The following is a 21,880-nucleotide window of genomic DNA, read 5'->3' on the forward strand; positions in this document are numbered from 1 at the left end:
TGAAGGGGTGCTGCGCAGAGAGGGAAAGCTGTGCTGTGGCTCTCCAGCGAAGCGAAGCCTCCTTAGCACAGGGGGAGTGCTCCCGCTGCACTCAGGAGGCTACGGGGGGCTATCCCTGAAGCCAGGAGAGCAAGAGGGATCGATCCCTCTTGCTCTCCTGGCTTCAGCGAAAGCTGTGCAGCCTGCACTCGCTCCATAAGACGCACATACATTTCACCTTACTTTTGAGGAGGGGAAAGGTGTATCTTATAGAGCAAAAAATACAGTATTCCTAATTCCCGTCTTGCTTCTTGATCTGCACAAAAGTTATTTCCTCCCAAGCCCCGCTAAAAATACAGACAATTCCTACATATTATATGCATTATCACAGACATATTATGTACATGTTATTTACTCCATGTTCCCTAAACAGATACAGTGGTGCCTTGCAAGACGAAAAGAATCCGTTCCGTGAGTCTCTTCGTCTTGCGTTCTTTTTCGTCTTGAGAAGCAAGCCCATTAGCGGCTTAGCGGATTAGCGCTATTAGCGGTCTAGCGGCTATTAGCGGCTATTAAAGGCTTAAGGGATTAGCGGACTAGCTGCTAAAAGGCTATTAGCGGCTTAGCGGGCTTAGCGGATCAGCTGATAAGCGGCTTAGCGATCAGCTGTTAAGCGGCTTAGCGATCAGCTGTTAAGTGGCTTAGCGGCTTGGGAAAAGGGGGGGGGAGGGAAAACCCCCCCGCAGGAATTCGCAAGACATTTTCGTCTTGCAAAGCAAGCCCATAGCAAATTCGTTTTGCGAAGCACCTCCAAAACGGAAAACCCTTTCGTCTAGCGGGTTTTCTGTCTTGCGAGGCATTTGTCCTGCGGGGCACCACTGTACATACAACAACAGTGCATATAACTGTATAAAAATACTAGCATGTTAACTAAATTATGCCAAAGAAACAGCATCAGGTTTGACACAGATGTATTATACATGCATATGATTTGTGGGTGTGGGTGTGCATAATTTTGTGTATAACTGGCGTGGCTTTCAAAACTACAACAATGTGCAACAACGCACAAGTGGCTCAGGTGAAAGTGCAAACTCGCTATGTGATGTGAGCAAAGCTTGATCATATTGGAGCCGCCATATTCCGTATTTAAATCTGTTTTAAACCCGATTCCTCTTCCATCCCGAGGTCCTCGCCACAACCCTCTCAACCGGCCGCCAGAGATTTGAAAGTAACTGAGGCAGGCATTGCTAAAATAGTGGCTGTAGGCCAAGACTATCACCTAAGGAGGTGATAAGAGATGAACCTCTTCGCCTCTACTGGAGCCGTGACTTCCTCGCTTTATCCTTTAGGCTATTTTGTCACTTTGAGGATAATTTCCCTTGTGGGAGAAGCCTGAGGAACAGTATTCTTCTGTCACCCACTAAGACTTCTCTATCTTCTCACACAGCAGACCTAATATTTCCTTTTTCTTCCACCCTAAAAAACGCCCCCACCTTTTTTGTAATTTTAACAGCTCTCGTAAACTAATCTTCACCCTTGGACATTTGTCCCCCCCCCTATTTCCTGTGCATGTTCTTGTGCAGCCATCCTGACTTCTATCTATTGCTCCCATTTTTGAAATTCTCTGCTCTTAAGGAACTTTGATTTGCAACAGATTAAAAAAGAAGAAGCAAAAAATGGCTTTTTTGCTTTTTTAAAAAAACAACAACAACCACCTTCCATTCTAAAGCTTTTAAGGAACATGGCTTGGTCATGTATACAGAATGGAAGATGGCAGGATCCTCAAGGGGCGCTGGCTTCAGGCACTTTGTAACTTCGAGTTACAAAGATGTCTGCAAACATGACATGACGACTGGGAACATCAACTCCATCATGTGTGAATCCCTTGCAGACAACTGCAGTGCCTGGCAACAGATAGGCTGTGCATCCACAGCCAGCAACCAGAGGAGAAATAACAGCTGGGAGGAGGGCAGAGGGAAGAAACACCCTGGTGCTTCTGCAGAAGCATGGCCAGACACCCTCCTCTGCCCCAGGCGCAACAAAACATGTCTCTCCTGTATCAGTCTCTACAGCCACAGCAGGCGCTGTGACTCTCAAACGCTTTGACGTCAGCCTCAAAGGCACACTTTTCCATTGTCTTTTGAGACAGGTGGGTGCCAATTTTTTTTTTTTTGGGGGGGGGGAATGAACGAATTCCTATGCCCCACAAATAACCCAGAGATGCATTTTAAATAAAAGGACACATTCTACTCTTGTAAAAACACTCTGATTCCTGGACCGTCCGCAGGCCAGATTTAGAAGGCGATTGGGCCAGATCCGGCCCCCGGGCCTTAGGTTGCCTACCCATGCTCTACAGAAGGGGTGGCCAACTCCCAAGAGACTGCAATCTACTCAGAGTTAAAAACTGGCAGTGATCTAGCCCTTTTTGGGGGGTTCAGGTCAAAGTTGTTGAGTTTTTTCAGGGAGGAGGTAAAATGTTGAGCTTTTTTAAGGGGAGCCACAGTTGTTCAGCTTCTTTGGGGGGAACCAGTGATCTACCGCAGACGTCCAGTGATCTACCGGTAGATCACGATCTACCTGTTGGACATACCTGCTCTACAACATGTGCAGAAACTGCCTTCTGCTCAATTTGCTGGAGCCTGTGTCTGCATGCAGGGAAAGTCCCTAACTCATCGAGGGTTTGAGACCTGTTGGCTACCCTCACCTGGTTTAATCGGCCATTTGAAGCAGTCTCCCAGGGTGCGCCTGCTGTCATGACAATACCGCTACACCAATAAGCAAATAATAATAATAATAATAATAATAATAATAATTTATTATTTGTTCCCCGCCCATCTGGCTGGGTTTCCCCAGCCACTCTGGGCGGCTTCCAACAAAGATGAAAAATACACTAAAATGTCACATATTAAAAACTTCCCTGAACAGGGCTCCCTTCAGATGTCTTCTGAATGTCAGGTAGTTGTTTATTGCTTTGACATCTGATGGGAGGGCATTCCACAGGGTGAGCGCCACTACCGAGAAGGCCCTTTGCCTGGTTCCCTGTAACTTGGCCTCTCGCAGTGAGGGAACCGCCAGAAGGCCCTTGGTGCAGAACGATGGGGGTGGAGACACTCCTTCAGATATACTGGACCGAGGCCGTTTAGGGCTTTCAAGGTCAAATGAGTACATCGTGGTTACTTCACTGAGCTCCAGGTTTCAAAACACCTGTGATTACAGAAGCATGTAGGCAGCTTGGTAATATTCCATTATTATGGCGCTAAGGATGAAGGAGTGCAATCACTCAGAAAAAAATTATTTTCAGCTCTCTGGCAGGGCTTCCTGAGGCAACAGTTTGTCACTGAGCAGAAGAATAAGAACTTCACGGTCATTTTGTACCATGAACCAGAGCCTTATTGATGAACTGGTGGAAAGTGCATTTACCGGGGAGGAAGGGATGTTGAGCACCTGATGCATTAAATGTCGAAACCTGGCAGATTCACAAGAAAACGGACTGTTCATTTTCAAGCGCACGTTGGCTCATTCAATTACAGTGTGACAGCAAAAGCAAAGACTGTCTTAGGGAGGTTAATTGAGCACCTCCATTAGATGCAGGAAAATTAGCGTAATGCTTGGCTGACTGAAATGTCAGTACTTAAAGTCTACTACGAACAGGTATAAAGTGTGGGGATAACCAATTTACTTTATCGAGTTAGCCTTCCCAACCCCAGCCCTTACTGTAAGGAAAAGTCATTTCACATTCAGATGGCCGTGGAAAGATACTGCTAAAGCTTTTCCTTCCCCTGATTAATGTGGCTAAGCAGCAAAGGACATAGGTCCATAGCACTGGGTGCTGGAATGAGGACACTTGCCTAGGGCCCAATCCACCTGATTAATGAGAATGAGTGAAATCAAAGCACAGAATTTCACTTCTCCTTCACCAGCCCAAGATTTAAAACCAAGATTAGCAAAACCATCAAAATCCCTTCAGGTTTCTTAGGGCTTGTCCACACTAGTTTTCCTCTGTGCTTTTCTGGTCCGTGTCCACGTGGCCCCCCTCCCATTCCCCATGAAAACTCTTGTTCCAATTCTGGGTTTTCCTGGCAAAGCAAGGAGGCAAAACAGAAAGAAAAAGCGATGGCCTGGGAATGCACAGACCTGTAGAAAGCTCATGGCAAATGGCAAGTTTGGATGAGACCTTACTCTCCACTCCTACATGTTACTAGATTTCCTCCTCAAAAATATCACAAGGTGGGGCCTACTCCCATTGGTTCACCCACGTAAACTGCTGGATTTTCACCTCAGAGTGTTCCACAACTAACTTTTCATTCAGTCTATCTTTATCGCCTGAGTTTACCAAAGAAATACTGGATCTAAGTACTCTAAATTAATCCATTAAGGACTATCTTGCTACAAGATAGAGTCTAAGTGTATGTAACCTTTTTTAAGCTGTCTGCCTTCTGGGATCACATTGTGAACAGAACGTGAGTAAACTCTTTTATACTTTTATGAAGACTGTGTCGTGTCTTGTATTTTAAGAGGGAACAAAGGGGAAATTACCAGAGTAATTATTATAGAGGTTCTAGCGAACCTGTGCAAGCGTTACCATTGTTAAATTAAAGGGGAATGTCTATAAACTCTGCTGATATTTTGGGAACTTGTTAGCACAAGTTGGATAAGGACATAATTAGTCAATATATCCTCTCCTGCACCCCAGAACATTCCCACAGCAAGGTGACCGTGAAACACTTCCTCTGCCACAGAAGGTCCCAGCATACCTGCACATTTTGGGTTTCCCCATGGCGCCGCTGGGCTGCTGCTTGGCCGGAGCCTTTCCCAAACCATGGCCCTGCGAAGGAAGAAGGACATTGTATTACCCTGGCACAGGAATCCACTCTAGGGGACAGCGGTCCTGTGTGCCCTCCTCAATAATGTTCTTCTGGGGTACATCGCCCTCAATGTTTTCTCTTTCACTCCCTCCTGTCTGCCTTCCCAGCTCCCTCCCTTCCTCACTCTTCCACATCTCTTCTTCTCCTGCTGGCACAGAGCAGCCCGGCAGCAGCACAGGCGAAGGTGAGCCAGTGGAGGCAGGGCCCTCCTGCGGTGGGGACATAGGGCCTCCTGGGGGGCCGGCCCTCAAAATTCTGTAGGGACAGCTTGACTGCTGGCGGGGGTGCCTGGCCAGCTGACCCAGGGAAGGAGGGAGGCAGAACAAGCACCACTGCCATGCTGCCCATGCCCACGTCACCACTGGCTGCCAATGATCTCTGCTCCTCTGCCACTGCTTAAAACACCACAAGGCCATTTCCCCCTGCTGCATTTCAAGCTGTCGTCTGAACATGCACACTTATCTGTGCATGAATCATAGAATCATAGAGCTGGAAGAGACCACAAGGGCCATCGAGTCCAACCCCCTGCCAAGCAGGAAACACCATCAGAGCACTCCTGACATATGGTTGTCAAGCCTCTGCTTAAAGACCTCCAAAGAAGGAGACTCCACCACACTCCTTGGCAGTAAATTCCACTGTCGAACAGCTCTTACTGTCAGGAAGTTCTTCCTAATGTTTAGGTGGAATCTTCTTTCTTGTAGTTTGGATCCATTGCTCCGTGTCCGCTTCTCTGGAGCAGCAGAAAACAACCTTTCTCCCTCCTCTATGTGACATCCTTTTATGTATTTGAACATGGCTATCATGCATGGTGGCTGCCTCAAATGTTCGCATTACCGCTTGCTCAGCATCCAGCTTTCTAGTTGGACCGAAAATGGTTCAAGGGAAGAACACATCCAACCATGTTTTTGTCAAGAAACTACAGGGTCAGTATGGATTGTGGCTAACATGAAGTTTGAAATGAAGTTTCAAAAACCAGTGCTGGGAGCGCACTGCAACCTTCCCACAGTTTGACTTCACCTCCAAAGGTTCACTTCTCCATTATCTCCAGAGACCGTAGGATGCCAAAGTAAGTTTCATGGAGTGACAACTAGCAATGTATGTTTGTTGATGTCCCTCCACCTCTGCCCCTGCCATATTGGCAAAGGAAACAAACAGGCCAGCCAGGCATGGCGAAAAACATGCATTGCAGGAAGATACATGTCGCTGAAGCAACCTGACTGGAGCCACACATATGGCTAAATCTGTTTGCCAATATGAGTGCTCGCAGGAAGGACATGAGTGCTCACTGGAAGGACAGATCCTGGAGCTGAGGCTCCAATACTTTGGCCACCTCATGAGAAGAGAAGACTCCCTGGAAAAGACCCTGATGGAGGGCACAAGAAGAAGGAGACCACAGAGGACGAGATGGTTGGACAGTGTTCTCAAAGCTACCAGCATGAGTTTGACCAAACTGCGGGAGGCAGTGGAAGACAGGAGTGCCTGGCGTGCTCTGGTCCATGGGGTCACGAATAGTCGGACACGACTAAACGACTAAACAACAACAGTTTGCCAATAACTGGCTTCCTTCCAGTTATTGGAAGGAAAAGTGGGTTAATATGATCAGGTTGGGGGCATTTTCAGAAAAGTGTAGGTGAACAGGGGGAAAGTCCTGTTCTCCCGTTACAAATCCTGCCCCCCCCCCCAACCCTCCTGCAATATCTTTACGAGTCAAACAAGAAAGTGGAATAGGTACGAGTGGAACTCAGGCAAGGAAAGAAATGGAAATAATTGATTTCCAAGTGAGGTATTCAATATGCATAGCAAAAAATAAAATAAAAACTAGACCTGCTTTTCTTTGCAGTTCAGCATTTCTCTAGGCATTTATCTTGCCTGTTCAGGCCAATATATCCACTGGGAAAGGTATGTATGGTTAGAGATTATTAATTTAGAAGTGGCAATATACCAGAGCCTTGGAGGCAGTGGTGCAGTGGTGATTTCTGAAGCCCAGGAGATCACCTTGAGAGCCCCAAAACGTAGGGATGTGTGTATCGGGCAGAGGGAGGGAGGAAAGCAACAGGGTCACCGAAAGAGAAGAAAATGGAACGGAACAAGGCGGAAGAGAAAAGGAGGAGAGCGCCCAGGAAAAACAATGGACAGTTGAGATCACCAAGGCATCCTTTCAGCGGAACACCAAGACAAAGCTGTCTCTCCACAAGAACCAGAAAACCTTGCTGTCAGCAAAACCATCGTCAGCCCAAATGGCAGTGAGTCTTACACCCGTTTCCCATGTCGCTGACCTCAGGAAATTTAACTTCCTCTTAACCTTCAGAATGAACCAGCATCAGAAGGAATGTGAAAGGACTGTCTACAAAAATGCTGTGAAATTCATGTAGGGTTGCACATAGAATCCTATTGTGTTGCCATGGTGACCAGGAGGGGTAGTGGTGGTGGCGGCTGGGGGGGGGGGGAGGCAGTGACTCAAGAGTGAAAACTATGCTGAGTCAGGAAGTTTTGTTTTCTTCCTGTGTGTGTTCCAAGAATACAGAGTCATTGAAAACCCAGTCCTAATGGCAGTCGGTTCCATCAAAAGAGTGGCTCATCTTTCCATACTTTCAATGCTGACTGGAAGGCAACTTGATGGATCTTTTCTCTATTAATAATTCTAATGAGGTGGTTAAGTTTTGCCAGATTGATGAATGTAGAGACACAGATAGATGGCATAAAAATGGTAACCCTCTTGGGTTTATCGAAGCAAGACTCAACCACAAGGAACAGCTGTGCCTACTGCACAACACTGCTGATTCCCTCATCTCTTTCCAAAACGATCGAAATAGTTTCAGTAAAACCCCTACGCTTTTGTCTTGCAGAGATTAATTCCAGAGTTCGCACATGGTGACCAATTCATTAAAGTGTGTAACCTGCTACAAAGTACACGGTTAAGAATATCTAGCATTCATATAGTGTTTAAAGTGTGCTATAATTTGTTGTGATTCTTACAATAACCCTGTATAGTATCTCTGTATTGCAGATGGAGGCAGGCTGAGGCTAAGGGACTTGACTAAGATCATCTAGTGACCTAATGGCGGTGGCAACATTTGAACACAGGGGCTTCCATACCAGGCCCCGCCCCAGAACATTTTCATTAAAACATCCCTGCTTTTCTAGTCCATTTATTTACAGGTAAAACACATGAGCCCAGTATTACTACTACATATTGCTATGGCCTACTGGATGAAGTCCAGGCCACCCGAATACAAAACAAATGTGTATTAAAAAAGGCTTTCCTGTGATAGTTTGGCCATAGTCCCTTTTTATTCAGGCCTCTGCCTGACTTGATCTACATCCCTATACCCTTTAAAAAATGCTGACGCTTTTGGGTAGTTTTTTTGGGGGGGGTTATTGTTTTTGTTTATATTTTATGTATTTGATATTTTATGTGAACTGCCCTGAGACCTTCGGGTATAGGGCAGTATAGAAATTATTATTATTATTAATAATAATAGTAATAATAGGTGCTAGGAGAGGATAGATTTATTAGATATTGTCTTTCCTTCCTCACATTTGTGAGTTCAGCAAAGTGTATCTCTTTGCAGTTTAAAAGGGAAGCTTAGGTAGGCTAGTTTTAGCTTTTTAGTTTAAGTAACCCAGGATGCTTTGAGGCAGACAGGATTCTCCTGGTATTTCTCCCTTAAAACAATAATTACAAACTACATTGTAAAAGGTAAAAATAACATTTACTCACTCAGAATACTTTCTGCAGAATATCAGATACAGCTAGGGTTGCCACCTTTCGTCAGGCAAAATTTGGGACATGGGGGGGGGGGGGCGAAAATTGGGGTGGCTAAAAATTACTTTACCTGGTACAGAATGAAATGACTTCAAAGCAATCCATTACAATGGGTTGTTTCCAGTGCTGATCATACTCCGAGTAGACCCAGTGAAATTTATGGTTCTAAGTTAGCAATGCACATTTAATATCAATGGCTCACATCCTCCCCACCTGCTAAATTTCTGCCTGTCAGAAGAATGGTAAATGTAGAAACTCAGCCAAAGAAAGAAAGAGGTGGAGACAGCAACAAATTCTGTTTCTTGTCCTAACACAGCTTTGCCTCCAACATCCCTTTCCATATAGTTGCTAATGCATCATAGTCAGCCAAGTTCATATAACCACAAGGGTTAAATCTTCTCACATATTTGAGGCACTCTTAAAAAATCATCTGTTATCTATAGGCACTCATAGAATCAGATTTGTAGAGTTGGAAGGGGCCCTGAGCCGGGTCATCCAGTCCAACCCCCATGCGATGCAGGAATTTTAACTAGAGCATCATTTAAAACACTCTAATGGTCAGGGGTCCCTTTACCCTTTACCTAAACCAGCTTAACAGGCATGGAGCCCCCCCAAGAACCCTAGTTTGTTTGGAGACCACCTATTCCTCTCCCAGATATACAATTCCCTCTGGGAAGACGGACAGCTTTCTATACCACTGTTCTTTCTCAGGTAGCAAAATGTCTTGGGTCAACCAAGGCCTGCCTATTTAAACAGAGAGGAATGGCTTCCCTGAGCGAGTTACCATGTGGAGTTTCAGCTTTCAAAGGGCTAACCAAAGTTGTTGACCTTTTTTTACGGTTGAAGTTGTTGAGGTTTCTTTAGGATTTTACCCCAGGAAATAAACTGCCACAGGCGCCGGATGAATCCAACCGGCGGCCAGATTAGGCCCCCGGAACAGACTTTGGACATGCCTGGCCTAGAGATTCCACCAGTTTCTGCTTCCCCCCACCCCACATTTGTAATATCAGGGGTAACAAGGTTGGTCTGCAATACAGGAGTATAAGTAGTGCTGGAAAATCGGGTCCTCCCTTAAAGAGTGTGAATTTAGTTAGGGGGGAGGTTTCTGTGTCGGAACATGCAAATGCTGAATCTTTCTTATAAAAAGCAACCCTACAACCAATTCTAACCATTGTAGGTGCTTACTTCAGACTGCGTAGATTCAGTGTGTAAAACATACCAGTTTTTAACCAAGGATCTTCAGTCAACTGGAGCCCACGCTTTAGCCTTTAATCAGAAATGCAGACAATTCTCGCAAAGCATTGTTACCACTTAAACTGCTGCCGTGAAGTAGGAACCCCACCAAAGGAAAGAAATATCCAGCCTGTTTGATTCTTTTTCACATTCTCCGAGAAGCTATTGTAATAAAATCTGAAAGGTGTCTTGTCACATCAATGACATAACTGCACCTGCTCTGAAAAAAAGGGGGGGGGGCAACTTTCAGCTCTTGCTGAACCCCTGCTTGGAGATCCTAATAATCACACAGGGAGAGAGTTCTCCCTCTGAAGCTCAACTTGGGAGATGAGTAGCTGCTAATTCCTTGCATGAACCCTTTGAGATGGAGCCAAAGTGCCTGCTCTGCTGGACTGAGTGATTCTCTGAGTGCAAATCAGAAGTACTTAGAATGTTATGGGTGTTTCATAACTGGAGAAAACATGCCTTTCAAACAACAACCACCCATTTCTGACAAAGGAATTGGTTTTAAGTGCAGGAATCTTCCAGGACTGCTGAGAACAGCAGACAGGAATAGCCAGCGTACCTTTGATGCATGACAGAAGACATAAAATAGATTTTTGCTAAAGGTTGACCCTTTTTTCAACTTCTCTAGTCTGCCACATTCTCAGACAAGGGTTGGGGTTTGGGGGGGGGGCTTTGTGTGTGACTATTCTGCTTCCTCTCAGGGTGGCGCTGTGGTCTAAACCACCGAGCCTAGGGTTTGCCGATCAGAAGGTCGGCGGTTCAAATCCCCATGACAGGGTGAGCTCCTGTTGCTCAGTTCCTGCTCCTGCCAACCTAGCAGTTTGAAAGCACCTCAAAGTGCAAGTAGACAAATAGGTACCACTCCGGCGGGAAGGTAAACGGTGTTTCCGTGAGCTGCTCTGGTTCGCCAGAAGCGGCTTAGTCCTGCTGGCCACATGACCCGGAAGCTGTACGCCGGCTCCCTCAGCCAATAGAGCGAGATGAGCACTGCAACCCCAGAGTCGGCCACGACTGGACCTAATGGTCAGGGGTCCCTTTACCTTTTATGCATAGGATTGCAGCCTTAAGAAGGAAAGCGTTGGCTAAATTAACTGAGAAGCTCAAGAATCAAGAAGACAAGATTTTAAAAAAAAGAATGGGAAAAGTTTATAATGTACCATACAAGACTATTTTAAGCAGGTTAAAACATTGGCAGGATTTTAAAGATACTTGTAATGTAACGGTGTGCATGGATAACGTAGAAAGATTTTTAAAAATTGGAGAAATAGTGATATGCAGTTGAAAATAGGATTAATAGGGTCCATGGAGGGATGGGAGGGAAGCCAGGATATTCAGGGCAATCTCGACATTTGGATTTGGACATACAGAAACTGTATGTGGACAAATGTAGGCTCCCTCAGCCTATAGAGTGAGATGAGTGTCACAACCCCAGAGTCATTCACGACTGGACCTAACAGTCAGGGGTCCCTTTACCTTTTTATTTTGCTTCCTGAATTGCCACTAGCGAAGCACCCTTCTGTTCAAAGCCAGTTCATAGTAAGATCCGTAGCTTAAGAGTCAAATCTAAAAGATGAAGAAATGAGTATGATGAAGCAGATATACATCGAGGAATATTTAATGCAAAAAGAGCCGGTTTCCAGTTGTATATAATACCGTATTTTTCGCCCTATAGGACACACTTTTCCCCCTCCAAAAATGAAGGGGAAATGTGTGTGCGTCCTATGGGGCGAATGCAGGCTTTTGCTGAAGCCTGGAGAGCGAGAGGCATTGGTGCGCACCGACCCCTCTCACTCTCCAGGCTTCAGGAAGCTATCTGCAAGCCTCGCGCGCCCAGCGGGAGGTCCCACCAGGTGCGCAAGGCTTGTGGGCGGCAGCCTGCAGCCCAAAGCAGGGGGCGCGCTGCGGAGCACGCCCCGTGCTTCGGGCAGATGTCCGCAAGCCTCGTGCGCCCGGCTGGAGGTCCCGCTGGGCGCGCAAGGCTTGGGAAGGCAGCCTGCAGCCCAAAGCAGCGGGCCCGCTGCGGAGCACACCCCGTGCTTCGGGCAGATGTCTGCAAGCCTCGCGCGCCCGGCTGGAGGTCCCGCCGGGCGTGCAAGGCTTGCGGGCGATAGCCTGCAGCCCGAAGCAGGAGGTGCGCTGCGGAGCACGCCCCATGCTTCGAGCAGATGTCCGCAAACCGGGAGGTCCCACCGGGTGCCCAAGGCTTGGGGGGGGGGAGCCTGTGGCCCTCCCTAGATGTGCTTGGACTACATCTCCCATCATCCCTGAAGCCCTACAACTTTTGGAGAGGACCAGGTTCTCCTCCCCTATTTTATACAGGGCTACCAGTATACTTTATGCTTTACAGAGCAAGAGACAACTCGCTGCCCCATTCGGTCTGCACAGTATGGGTCTGGGCATGTATGGAGAGGGAGGCAGCATATGGAGGAGCCGAAGTTACATAGAGCATCGGGAACTGGACATCACAGTGTAAATCAAGTCTAAATATCAGGGAGCTGGAGATGAGCTGGAGCGGGTATGGCATTGCATAGAGAAGCACAGCTCAGCATGATTAGCATATTGCATTTTCTCCCCAATGCAAACACCTCTTTTTCTGTGGGAGTGAGAGAATAGCAAGTGGACATCGATTTAAGCATTATAAAAGACATTTTGAAAACCTGTAAGAATTGGGAGAGAGGGCATCTTACATCACCTCTGTTTTTTTAAAAAAACTAGGATCAATTTCCTGCTTCAACAGGCGCTGCCCTTCAAGCAATGCCACCCGTGACTCAGCAGTAGACTGCTCTAGGAGTCCCATGCTGCCCAGCCATGGCAGAGCTCAGGGGCAGAAGGTCTCAGTCAAGTCTCAGGGGGCAACTTGCCTGGAGGCAGAGTCCATATGCAAGGTTCAGTCCAGTCCTAAAGCCAGGAGTATCTCAGTTTACGCAGTCAGACGGTCTGAGAGTCAAGAAAGCCGGGAGTCCAAGGTCAAGAGAAGCAAGAAGCAGCCAGGTCTAGCCAGGAATGACAAATCTTGTTTCCAGCAACTGACTGAGGCTGGAAACCCTCCTTAAGAAAGCTGAAGCCAGCTGGTTCTCATAAGGAGCAATAAGGCTGATCAGCAGCAGGTGGACTCACTCTGCCTTCTGCTCCTTCAGGCTGCTGCTCAGCAGGTAAAGCCAATTCCTGGCCCATGACACAGACCAGGCTTCCTCAACCTCGGCCCTCCAGATGTTTTGAGACTACAATTCCCATCATCCCTGACCACTGGTCCTGCTAGCTAGGGATCATGGGAGTTGCGAGCCAAAAACATCTGGAGGGCCGAGGTTGAGGAAGCCTGACATTGACTCTCAGGAGACCTGGCAAACCTAATCAGGGTCTTCAAGACGGTGCTGTTGATTGTCTTGCAGACATCAGCTACTGGAGATGGGTGGCAGAACAGACTGAGGCTTAGTGCATTTTGTTAGGATCTTAATCTGGGCTGTCTTTGGTGACCTGACTTTCTCCTGTCTCCGCTAGCCTTGCCTGTGAGTCCTGGAAGACCTGCTCCCCGGCCCTGACTGACTCCACCTACAAAAGCGGAGGCTGCGGAGGTGGCCAGAGATCATCTTGCCCGTGAGTCCTGGAAGACCTACTCCCTGGTTTGCAGTGGCGTAGGAAGGGGTGTGTGGTGGGTGCAGGCCATCCTGGGTGTCATCACTGGGGGGGGGGGTGTGACAAAACGTCAAAACTATGAGTTGATAAAAGAAGGGGGGGGCTCACAAATTTTTTTTAGTTCAGTCAACAAACGCAATGAAACACGGCTGGCACTGGGCGCCACACCACAGGGGCTGGCACTTACCACGGGGTCTGCATGTGCCGGAGCCACACGTCTCTCCTGGGAGTGACATGGTGGCTTGGGCACCTGCAGGCTCCGCGCTGCCTGAAATGGCAGCGTGGGGCTTGCGTCTGGCCACTGCCTCTCCCTCAGCTGCCTTACAGCTGAGGGGGAGGCGGTGGAGAGACTTTGTGCAGTGCACCCTACCCTGGCTCAACCCGCCACCAGATGCAGGGCACATGCGCTGCCCCAGGCACCTGAGCAGATAGTTACGCCGTTGCTGTCTTGCAGGCCTTTTCCCACCTGGTTTGGGAGGGCGGGACCTGGACTGACTCCAGCTATAAAAGCTGAGGCTGCTGAACGGCCACTTGGTGTGGGGTAATGTTTGGGGATTTCTGTTGAGGGGGCATTGTTGCTGTTACTGATATTATTATTTTTTGTATTTTTATTCTCAGAACTTATAATTTATGTGGAAATTGTTCAATTTGGTTTTGTACTGTTTACGTTTTATTTATTGTTTACAGCTACTTTACTTATATTTGTAACTGTGTAATTTTTTCATCTTGTAAGCCACCTTGAGAACGGTTTGAAGTATGGAAAGGCAGCATACAAATAAAATTATGTATGAATGTATGCATTTATGTATTCTATATATATATGTATCCTGGCTGCGCTGACTGGGCTCCCAGTGGAGACACAATGCCTCTATGATTCATGCCTCTTTTGCCTCTGCAGTTTTTACAGTTACTGATCTGATCTGAAGCTCATTGCTGAAATGTGTGTGTTGTGCAATTAGTGTCACTCATAAGATTGAACTTTGCCTCTTTACCTGTCCAGGTACCTCTTTGATTCAGCACATTAGTCACAGCCTGTGAAACATCCCTTGCTACTTGCTGCATAATGAAAATGCATGGAGAAATACAATGGGTGAAGACATTTTTCTAACAGCCCTCCAGTGACAATCACATCCCTGTTGCTTCACTAGAAATTACAAAGCAGGGCTTGGTGCAAATAATTTCCGGATGTGGGTGCTTCACAATGGATTCAGGAAACCAGACATTTAGGTCTCCTCAGTGGTGGCTCACGGACAATGGACCTGGTGGGGCTGCTTAGTGGCCAAGGGGGTCAGGGAGGTGTGGCCAAGTTTTTCTGGCGTTCTCTTGCAACAATAAGAGAGACATTAAGCACTGAAGTTGTACTAAGCTAACAGCTAACTAAACTGAAACATGTCTTACTTTGGTTCAGGAGTCACTATCGTCACAGTTTCTTCACTGCTTGGAGAAAAGTTGTGTAGCTTCCGTCTATTCTGAGTGTCTCTCCATTCTCCTCCTTTGCAAAAAACAACAAATAGTAGACACTTAAACATTGTAGTTTTATTAATAAAGTAAAGGTAAAGGTACCCCTGCCCGTACGGGACAGTCTTGCCAGACTCTAGGGTTATGCGCTCATCTCACTCAAGAGGCCAGGGGCCAGCGCTGTCCGCAGACACTTCCGGGTCACGTGGCCAGTGTGACAAGCTGCATCTGGCGAGCCAGTGCAGCACACGGAACGCCGTTTACCTTCCCGCTGGTAAGCGGTCCCTATTTATCTACTTGCACCCTGGGGTGCTTTTGAACTGCTAGGTTGGCAGGCGCTGGGACTGAACGACGGGAGCGCACCCCGCCGCGGGGATTCGAACCGCCGACCATGCGATCGGCAAGTCCTAGGCGCTGAGGTTTTACCCACAGCGCCACCCGCGTCCCAGTTTTATTAATACTTAGCACTTAAGTGTCTTGCTGTGGTTCAGAAGGCTTGCTGTCACAACATCTATAGTGGGTTCATGCAACAATGACTTACATTACTTGGAAGTAAACCCCACCAAATTCCATGGGAATTGCTCTCTGATTAAGTAATGTTATGAGGGGTGTTTTTTTTTTGGTGAGGGGATCAGTCTAGATGATACCTGTGTGCCCCCTTCCAAACCTGTGATCTCGTATATGTTGGGCAGAATCTAGAAAGGGAAACCTGCCAAAATTTGTTAAGGTAATGGCTTTGGCTGACCAGTTAAGTGCTCACACCAGAATGAGCTAGGTTGCAATAGCTACTACTAAGTGATGGTGTTCTCCAGGAATAACGGACAGGGATTTCCCTCACACCCATCAGCCGCCTGGATGCATCCGAGGTAGATGACCTATATATAGCCGGGGGGGGGGGGGGGAAGGCTAAAGCTGGAGACAAAGAGAGGCATGTCTGCTCTTTGCTGAATCCAAAGCTGAGACTTGGTGGCTTCTCTGGAAACGTAATGGAGAACCAAGATCTGTTGGGATGTTAATGGCGTGAGCCCCTCCACATATCCCAAAGACACCACAGTCAAAATATGCTGCGCTTAGTTCCTTTCCTTATTAGCCATCACAAATAAGCCTGAGTCCAGATCATTCCTCCATTACCTGCTTGGATGGGGCTGTACTCCCCCTGGAAGCAGGTCCATAGTCTGGGCAGATTCATGAATCCATATTTATCACTTGGAGTGCCTTTTATCAGTTTGGACCAGGATTGTCTGTCTTCCATGGGCTGGTAATTTCCAGGATAAATCGCTGCCCTGTGCTCTATGTAGGGCTGCCCTGAGACCATGGGGCAACACATATGCAGACACTGGGGAAAGTCTTGTGCTTGCATCCCCCAGCTGCCATACATGGATACAGCTGTGCCAGATGATGCCAAGGATTTAATTCATTACCCTAAGGTCGCCAAAGAATTGATGCTTTTGAATTCTGGTGCTGGAGGAGACTCTTGAGAGTCCCATGGACTGCAAGAAGATCAAACCTCTCCATTCTGAAGGAAATCAGCCCTGAGTGCTCACTGGAAGGACAGATCGTGAAGCTGAGGCTCCAATACTTTGGCTACCTCATGAGAAGAGAAGACTCCCTGGAAAAGACCCTGATGTTGGGAAAGATGGAGGGCACAAGGAGAAGGAGACGACAGAGGACGAGATGGTTGGGCAGTGTCTTCGAAGCTACAAACATGAGTCTGACCAAACTGCAGGAGGCAGTGGAAGACAGGAGTGCCTGGTGTGCTCTGGTCCATGGGGTCATGAAGAGTCAGACACGACTAAACAAAGAAAAGGTCTCAGGGTGGATTACAGCACTTAAAGCACAATGTTAAAAACATTTAAATAAACTTACGCTCACAAATTACGGTGGGTCCTAAAAATATATACCTCATGGAGTCAAAAGCCAGGGCAAAGAGGTGTGTCTTCTGCATTCACAGAAAATTGTATAATGAAGATGCCACGCACACCTCTGTGAGGAGGGAGTTGCCAAACTTAGGGGCTGCCACTAAGAAGGCCCTCTTCCAAGCCATCGCCGCCTGAGCTTTTGAGGGCAGTGGGGTAGCCAAGGTTCTCCACCCTCCCTGTCCTCATGTGGTTGTGTTACATCGTTGTATGCCCTTGCTGTTGTCATTTCATAAGGTCAGTTGCCTGGGAAAAACAGAAGATAAGCTGAATCATAACAAGGGAGGGTGAGAATTCTCAGCCAGCCTTGGTGACTGTTGCCAAGGGAACTGGAACACTGGGAGAGTCATAAGTCTGTCATCTCCTGGACCAGGCCAATGATGGCCCATCTAGCCTAGCATCCTGTCCTCACTGTGGCCACCCAGGTGCCTATGGGAAACCAGGGAGCAGAACATGAACACAAGAGCATTGACTCAGGGAATTATAGAATCGTTGAGTGGGAAGGGACCACCAGAATCCTCTAAACTCACCCCCTGCAATGCAGGGATCTTTTGCCCAAGGTGTGGGTTCGGCCCGCCGACCCTGAGATTAAGAGTCTACCGACAGCTATTCCAAGGTCAGTGAGAGATTTTACTTTCTTGGGCTCCATGATCACTGCAGATGGTGACAGCAGCCACGAAATTAAGAGACACCTGCTTCTTGGGAGGAAAGCAATGACAACCTAGACAGCATTTTAAAAAGTAGAGACATCACCTTGCCAACAAAGGTCCGTATAGTAAAAGCTATGGTTTTCCCAGTAGTGAATTATGGAAGTGAGAGCTGGACCATAAAGAAGGCTGATCGCCGAAGAATGGATGCTTTTGAATTATGGTGCTGGAGGAAACTCTTGAGAGTCCCATGGACTGCAAGAAGATCAAATGCATCCATTCTTAAGGAAATCAGCCCTGAGTGCTCACTGGAAGGACAGATCGTGAAGCTGAGGCTCCAATACTTTGGCCACCTCATGAGAAGAGAAGACTCCCTGGAAAAGACCCTGCTGCTGGGAAAGATTGAGGGCACAAGGAGAAGGAGACGACAGAGGACGAGATGGTTAGACAGTGTTCTTGAAGCTACAAACATGAATCTGACCAAACTGCGGGTGGCAGTGGAAGACAGGAGTGCCTGGCGTGCTCTGGTCCATGGGGTCACGAAGAGTCGGACACGACTGAACGACTAAACAACAACAACAACAACATTCCAAGGTCATCTCCCATGGTTTCCAGCAACAGTAAAGGGCAACCAAGGCAGCTGGGGAAAGAAGGAAGGGAGTAGCGTTCAAAGAGAGGTAAAAGGGAGACTGGTGCTCAAGTTCTTGCAGTGGCTGCGGTAAAGACTGAACAGAACAGGGACGTGGGACAGAAATGCTGTTAGGACCAGAGGATCCAGCAATACCAGGGAGAAGTGTGGGAGCGTCACCTCAAAACACAACTCCACAGCATCAAAAGGGACTGGACAAGTGCTGGTTCATCTCCCCAGGAAAGGATTTCCCTGAACACACCTTTAGCATCATCTGAACAGCAGGGGCATGCAGCTCTCTGTGTGAGACATTGAGAGAGAAAAGGAAGTCGTAGACCTGGTTTGCAAATTTCTTTTTCTTTTTTTGTATTCTGTATAGCAAATGGAGAGTTTTTATTTTAGTTTACAAAAATTTATAGGCCGTTTGGTTGTAACAAAATGGGTTTTTTAAATTATTATTTTTTTAAGTTTGCAAATCCTTTATTATTTTATTCACATAATATATACATTTTTAACAACAAACAACTCCAAAATAGACAGACAACTCCAAAATAAAACCATATGTAACAGAACCATAAGTCTCATGTTTTCACTGGCTCCCGATGGAGTACAGGATCAGGTTTAAGGTGCTGGTTTTAACCTTTAAAGCCCTATACGGCTTAAGACCCTTGTACCTATGGGGCCGCCTCTCCTGGTATGTCCCACGGAGGACCTTACGGTCTTCAAACAAAAACATCTTGGAGGTCCCGGGCCACAGGGAGGTTAGGCTGGCCTCAACCAGAGCCAGGGCTTTTTTGGCTGTGGCCCCAATCTGGTGGAACGCTCTGTCACAAGAGACTAGGGCCCTGCGGGACTTGACATCTTTCTGCAGGGCCTGCAAGACAGAGCTGTTCCACCAGGCCTTTGGCCAAGGCACAGCCTGACCCCCTCCTTTGGCAATCCTCACAGAACTTCTAGCCCAATGGTTGCCATTAATCTGATTTGAACTGATTTTATAATGAAATGATTTTAGAATGTTGTATCATTTTACTGTTGTTAGCCGCTCTGAGCCTGGCTTTGGTGGGGGAGGGTGAGATATAAATAATTTTTTTAAAAAAATATTATTATTATTATTATTATTATTATTATTATTATTATTATTATTTACACTGATCTCCTTTCTGATACCTTTACTTGATATTTCTTGCTGCTTTCCTTACAGAATCTTTATAACAATTTAAATCTCTTAAATCCTATACTGTACCAATCTTTAACAATTTCACTTAATCCCTTCACCTCCTTCCCCCGCAGCCCAGTACAGCCTCCACCCGTGTGCAATCTTCTTTACCTATTATTTTTGTTATTGTTGTGTTATTCACTTTATTTGTTGTTCCATCCTTAATATTTTATTATCCTATCTCCTTGCGCCTTTTAAACTTTTGCAAAAGGTCTGAAAAATTCTTGAGGGCCAAGTCTAACTGAACTGAGTAGACAACTCTTAGCAGATTAAGCAGACCTGTTCTCTGATGCTAGTTATGTAAGCATGTACTCTGCCACAACATCAGGAAAACCAGCCTTGCAGGTGCCCATGGCCATGTTGCCTTCAACATGTTGATGTAGACTTGCTGAAGTTCACTGCTCCTCAGTGGCTGAAGGCCGGTCTCTCCGTCTCTCCTCTTCTACTTGGCTTTCTCCTCAGCTTCTCTTCTTCACTCCTTGTCCTACTCTCCAGACCCATCAACTGTCACCCCAGTTGACCTCTCCTCACTTGCTCTCCACACTCCATGTCCTCATCACCACTCCAATGTCCTGGACTGGTGCCTTTGAAGGAGTAGGGAGTACATACGGATTTCATTCCACTCCTTCTACCAAAATTCTGCGGAGCAAAACTGGCTAGTTCCATCCATCTCCATTCCTAACACACCATACAATAATTCAAGGGCAGCATCTTTAAGGGAAAAATCACTTCCTCTCAAAATGCTTTATGCCTGGTTTTTTGGTTTTTTTTTTAAAGACGTTTGAGAAAACTGAAATTGGAAAGGGCAAAGCCACATGTGTGGATAAAGTAAGGAAATTGGTTTGCTTTTTGCAAAGCAGGAGCGTGGAGGAGAATTGGAATGATCAGATTTTGAACGGGATACACAACACAGGAGAAAATGAGAAAACAATGCTGGCTGGAGCATCAACTTTCATGCTTCACAGACCTCTCCTTCAGGCAGGCTTACCTTGCCTGCTTTTAATTTCTAATTTCACATATTGTCTCCCTCAAACTGCCAAAAGTACACTAACACTGGGTAGCAAAGGGGCTCATAACTTGACAGACTATTTCCCGCTTCAACAGAGGAGAGGTCGGAATCTTTGCATAAGGTTTGCTGACTCAGTAGAGTATGCTAATATTGTGGTGGGTTGTTTTTTTTAAATGAAAGAAAGCTTAAACTCTGCAAAAAAGAAAAAAAGAGAGGAGGAAGGAGGAGGAGTGTCAGGTACTGGGCAGAGGAGGAACGGTGGAGACCGCCTCCCCAGTCTGACCCTTCCAGAGAAGACGACGACAGTTCAGAATTTCAACAGGGGTTTAAGGGAGGTCATCTGCTCAGAGGCAGATGAGGGGGAAAGTTGGGAAATCACAGGAGAGCCAGAACAACACCTGGCTGACACGTCATCCCTAGAGAGCATTCCAGACCCACCATCTCCCAGAACCCGGCAAGCCTTAAAAGTAGGGGAGCAAAGAGCTCAGAGACAGAGGGCCCTAAACGACAACCGTAGAGGCGGTGGCGCTATTGATGAATGAGGAAGTGGGAGAGAAGGGTGTGTGGAGATTTACTGGGGACAATCTTTCAGGCGGTAGAGAAACCAACCCCCATGGCAGGCTCTTACCACCTGCTTTTTATTCAATATTCATAGAGAGAGGTTTGAGAATGCAGTCTCTTGGAATAATGGCATTGTCCCGAGCAAATCTCCTCTACCTTTCTCTCCCACTTCCTCATTGGTCAACAGCACCACCACCCCTACATATTTTACACCTTAGTTTTTATGAGGGCCTTCTTGGTAGTGGCACCCACCCTGTGGAAAGCCCTCCCTTCGGATGTGAAGGAAATAAGTAGCTATCTTATCTTTAAAAGACACCTGAAGGCAGCCCTGTTTAGGGAAGTTTTTAATATTTAATGCTGTATTGTTTTTAACACTCAATTGGAAGCCGCCCAGAGTGGCTGGGGAAACAGCCTGATGGGCGGGGTATAAATAAATTATTATTATTATTATTATTATTATTATTATTATTATTATTATTACCTACTTGGGAAGAGGGATTAGTAACAACATTTGATTTAACCTAGAATTTGGTCTAATTGTCTTAAACCTGCCAGTGCTGACGCCGAGAGGCTTGTATAGATTGGCTTTTGTTCCCCGGGCTTAACTGTATCTGGCTGGAGAAACTTGGGGACTGTATCAGAGTAATTCCTGTCTCAGGGACTCTACACAACCAGGCATGCTTTTACAGCAGTCCCAAAAGGAAGAGAGAGCTTCCAGCCAATCTCCTCATTAGGCAAATAGCTATTGGAAATCTGGGCACAGAAGAGGACGGAATATGTTCAGAGGAAAGAGACAAGCACAGCGGCCTCGAATGAGCAACATGAACTCAACTGTTGTGGGATTTGGGGAGTTGCTTGAGAAAGGCAGGCAAAGAAAGAGAAGACTCAGCGGCACAAAGGATTAAAAACGGTTTGTAGAAAACACTGAGTAAAATATATGGAGGTAGCGGGAAGGAAAAAGGA

The 21,880-nt window shown here is 46.7% G+C and overlaps 1 long non-coding RNA gene across 6 annotated transcripts in view; it reads right to left on the reverse strand.

The window, feature by feature from the left end:
- Positions 1-17,153, reverse strand: part of LOC310661665 — a 103,914-nt gene extending 86,761 nt beyond the window's left edge. For 3 of the 6 annotated variants that reach the window (XR_014504019.1, XR_014504020.1, XR_014504022.1), the window contains exons 1-3: positions 16,807-17,138; positions 14,881-14,974; positions 11,323-11,412 (exon numbers count right to left, since the gene is read on the reverse strand). This is a non-coding gene — a long non-coding RNA (uncharacterized lncRNA). Of the gene's footprint in view, positions 1-4,733; positions 4,805-11,322; positions 11,413-14,880; positions 14,975-16,806 lie in introns of all 6 variants that reach the window. The other 3 variants (XR_014504017.1, XR_014504021.1, XR_014504018.1) reach the window with 2 other exon arrangements.
- Positions 17,154-21,880: the final 4,727 nt, after the last annotated feature.

This window comes from Podarcis tiliguerta (genome assembly GCF_965153285.1).
Source record: "Podarcis tiliguerta genome assembly, chromosome: 13".
Classification (NCBI taxonomy): Eukaryota; Metazoa; Chordata; class Lepidosauria; order Squamata; family Lacertidae; genus Podarcis; species Podarcis tiliguerta.